The 4366-nt window shown below is 41.0% G+C and overlaps 1 non-coding gene across 1 annotated transcript; it reads left to right on the top strand.

The window, feature by feature from the left end:
* Window positions 1-3559: 3559 nt before the first annotated feature.
* On the top strand, window positions 3560-3631 carry TRNAE-UUC (transfer RNA glutamic acid (anticodon UUC)). Its single transcript has one exon. It is a non-coding gene; the product is annotated as a tRNA-Glu (tRNA).
* The last annotated feature ends 735 nt before the right edge of the window (window positions 3632-4366 follow it).

Here is a 4366-nt window from a genome sequence, read left to right as displayed (position 1 = left end):
TGCATGCAGTTATTTTTAGTCCCTCATAGTTTTATTTGTAATTTGTTGCTCAAGGAAATATTTATCTAGGTGCAGCAAAGGGTCCCAGATCCCAGGTCCCAGCTTATCTAAATATATTACCTCCCAACTCATTTTAAAACATTGGAATTTAGTAACTTTTTATTCAGAATGTACATTGTCCTTGTATATTCCCATTTCTTTATGGAGAAATTGATTTCTTTATGGAGAAAATTCCCATTTCTTTATGGAAAAAATTCTAGATTTAATTCATTTCAGCATTTTCCAATATTATCCTTATCATGGAGTCAACCCATGATGATAGCCAAAAGAATTTCACTAAACCTATTAGTTGGATGATTTGGGGCAAATTATTTTAAGCCCCTGGATATTTTTGAGGTTGTGGCCTTGAATATCCTCAAGTTAACTTTAAGATGTAAAGGTTTATTAAGTCTAAATAATTAAAATTCACCAAATATGCAATAAAAGGTAGAAATATGAGATATTAACTACTAATTAAAAAAAATATATTTCAATAAATACTGCCAAACAGAGGATATGAAACCCAACACACTCTGTAAAACAAGGCAAAATATTCAAGGCTTCCTGCTGTACTTGTTTTTAGCAAAAACAAAACCAAAAAAGTCACTTAATCATCTACTAGAAAATTCTTTTCCATGGCTCTTGCCCCTATTTTAGGAAACTAAGGCATTATTTTGGGTAGTACTAACAATCTCCAAATTACCATGACTTAGTGCAATAAAACTGTTTCTATAAGAATGCAATGTATATACTGGTGGTTGGCAAGGGACCACAACACAGTGAAAGCCAGGAGACACTCACGCCATCCTGTGGCTCTGGCCTCAACTGCCATGCCTTGGAAGGTTTTGCATTCACACGTGGATGAGCCGTGGGAAAGGGGAGCCTGGGCAGCAGCCCTAGAGAGGGGCTATGGCCATTTTCATGGAGCTTGTGCCCTTGCTTCCTCTCCCTGGATATCTTCAGTTTAGTTCAGTTGCTCAGGCATGTCTGACTCTTTGTGACCCCATGAACTGCAGCATACCAGGCTTCCCTGTCCGTCACCCACTCCTGAAATTCATATCCATTGAGTCGGTGATGCCATCCAACCATCTCATCCTGTCATCCCCTTCTTCTCCTCCCTTCAATCTTTCCCAGAATCAGGGTCTTTTACAATGAATCAGTTCTTCACATCAAGTGGCCAAAATATTGGAGCTTCAGCTTCAGCATCAAGTCCTTCCAATGAATATTCAGGGCTGATTTCCTTTAGGATGGACTGATTTGATTTCCTTGCAGTCCAAGGGACTCTCAAAAGTCTTCTCCAACACTACAGTTGAAAAGCATCAATTTTTCGATGTTCAGCTTTCTTTATAGTCCAACTCTCACACCCATACATGACTGCTGGAAAAATCATAGCTTTGACTAGACGGACCTTTGTTGGCAAAGTAACATCTCTGCTTTTTAACATACTAAGTTTGTCATAGCTTTTCTTCCAAGGAGAAAGCATCTTTTAATTTCATGGCTGCAGTCACCATCTGCAGTGATATTGGAGCCCAGGAAAATAAAGTCTGATACTTTATTCCATTGTTTTCCCATCTATTTGCCATAAAGTGATGGGACTGGATGCCATGATCTTTGTTTATTGAATGCTGAGTTTTAAGACAGCTTTTCCACTCTCCTCTTTCACTTTAATCAAGAGGTTCTTTAGTTCCTCTTGCTTTCTGCTATAAGCATGGTATTATCTGCATATCTGAGGTTATTGATATTTCTCCCAGCAATCTTGATTCCAGCTTGTGCTTCATCCAGCCCAGGATTTCTCATGATGTATTCTGCATTTAAGTTAAATAAGCAGGGTGACAATATACAGCTTTGAGGTACTCCTTTCCCAATTTGGAATCAGTCTGTAGTTCCATGTCCAGTTCTAACTGTTGCTACTTGACCTGCATACAGATTCCTCAGGAGGCCGTAAGGTGGTCTGGTATTCCCATCTCTTTCAGAATTTTCCAGTTTTTTGTGCTCCACACAAAGGCTTTGGCATACTCTGTAAAGCAGAATATCTTAGCATTGTTTTAAATTGTATTGCCATGGTTACATGTGAGCGTGAGCTCCCCCCAATTTATTGACTCCTCCTCTCTCAATCCACTTTTCCTTCCTGTGGGTTTTTTTTTTTTGCCCCCTGGGACCTAAGGTGCAGATATAGTAAGAATAGTTACTTTTCCCTATGAAACATTTTCTTCCAGTCTGTGGCTCAACTGTAGACATTATGTACAGTCCTTTTCATTCCACAAATGTCTTCAAATATTAAGAATTTTAATTTTTAAAAAATCACACATACAGTCGAAATTCTTAGAGATTGAGAATCTCCACCCTTGCCTGATTTTTGCTTAGAGTGAACCTGGCCCTTTATCCTCCCTATGGTCTGCCTATTACTTTCAGAGCAGCATTTCTCCATATTCACTGAGAGACAAATCCAGAACAGTATTTGTTTTACAAAAGTTTTTTTAAAAAATAGAATTGCTTTGTCATAAGCATATTCAGGAAATCCTGACAATTTGCTGCTTGATCAAGTTTTATCAATTTCCAAAATCTTTCTTTTTCCCACATGCCAACATTTGACATTGCACATTTGCTTTCTGGCCTAATGCTAGCCTGGAACCAGTGGGGTTGAGATTTTTTTTTTTTTCAGATGCATTCTTGTCTTGGGGTTCCTCTCCAAGAGGCTTGTTCACAAGTTCTGACGTTTATATAGCAGTATTTGTCTTTTTATAAATCATGTGTAGTTTCCTTCCAATACGGGATACCAATTTCTTATGTGGGGTGTACATATTTATCTCCCAGTCAGCAGTTTATTTTACCTTTCTTCCTGCAAGATATGAGTTGTTAAAGCAGTGCAACCTATGGATTCTTTCTTTACAGTTGGCAATGTTGAGCTTTGGCTGTATAGCTGTAAGACCACCCCTAAACAAGATCTTTTAAAACGGTAGTCTCTGAAGGCCTTTGGCCCCAAAACGTTCCCAAGGGGGTATGTGGGGTTTCATCTATTGCCTTCAAGGTGCAAAATCCCACTTAAAATGCTCTTAAGCATCATGACTGGAAAAAACCTGATCTAATAAAAGTTATCCTCTGCTTCAAAACCCGGAAACTGAAGCCCAGGAGCCAGGCTCACAACCTGCTTCTTCAAAGCACTCTTGAATCTCACCGCAGAACGTAGTTAACCGGTGTTTAGAAACTAGGCCGGTCCACAGACGCTGCGGGAGGGCTGTGTGGGGCCCAGAACGGCTTCCCCGGAGCGGAGAGTTTGGGGGGGAGGGGGTCGGGCCACCTCCCCGGGGCGGGGTGAGGGGTCGGGGAGGTCACAGCACTCCACTCCAGGCTCCAAGCCGCCGGCGATGAGACTCAGCACAGCCCGCACCGCCGGCGCCGAGCGCCAAAAACCCGCGCAGGCGCGGAAGGCCGCAGCAGCTCGGAGGCGGCACCGCGCGGCGGAAGTGGAAGCAGACGGGTACGATTCAATTGTCTTGTACTGTAGTGTTCTCATGTCCTCTCCCACATGGTCTAGCGGTTAGGATTCCTGGTTTTCACCCAGGCGGCCCGGGTTCGACTCCCGGTGTGGGAAAGAAAGACTCTTTTAGAGTTAAGAAATTCACCGTCAAGTAAATTGAGATTCTTCTTAACAAGAAGACTCGATATAATTGAAAGGTGCAATTCCCTGAAGGGGAGCGGTGAGCTTGAAAATCCACCTTGTAATTTGTAACACAGGAAATGCTGCTTGTGTAAGCAGTATCTCTATTTTTCTCCATGATATAAAATTTATTTAAAATATGTTTATTGGTCAAACTCTATTAAACAAAGGAATTCTCTTATTTTCCTCCCAGCATTATTGACATTATATAGCTTATAATTGATATTATAATGCTGTGTAAGTTTAAGGTGTACAACATGATGTTTTGATACACATATTGTGAAATGATTATCACAATAGGGTTAATTAACACCTCGATCACCTCACTTAATTATATAATCAGCATATATTTTATACAGGGAATTCACTGCTCTCTTCTCCCACTAAGTGTTTCTGTCAGGAGGATAGACAGCTGGCCAGGACGAGATGAGAAAAGACCCAGGAAAATTGATGTTTAATGACCAAGTTGGGAGGGAAGCAAGAATCTTCCTGAATCAGAAATCACTATGGCCTGAGAGAAAGAAATGTGAGGTCTCCAAATAGAAATACTGCTTTAGCAGAGATTTGCACAGGGATGTAGACAGCAAGGGAAGATCCTTTCACCTAACCAGCTTCCACAGAACATGACATGGGTTAATGAGGCATGGAATCAGCTTCCGGATCGAATTA

This window comes from Bubalus kerabau, chromosome 19 (assembly GCF_029407905.1).
Source record: "Bubalus kerabau isolate K-KA32 ecotype Philippines breed swamp buffalo chromosome 19, PCC_UOA_SB_1v2, whole genome shotgun sequence".
NCBI classification, from domain to species: domain Eukaryota; kingdom Metazoa; phylum Chordata; class Mammalia; order Artiodactyla; family Bovidae; genus Bubalus; species Bubalus kerabau.
The sequence above is the reverse complement of the archived record's forward strand: the minus strand, read 5'-3'. Positions and strand labels throughout refer to the sequence as shown.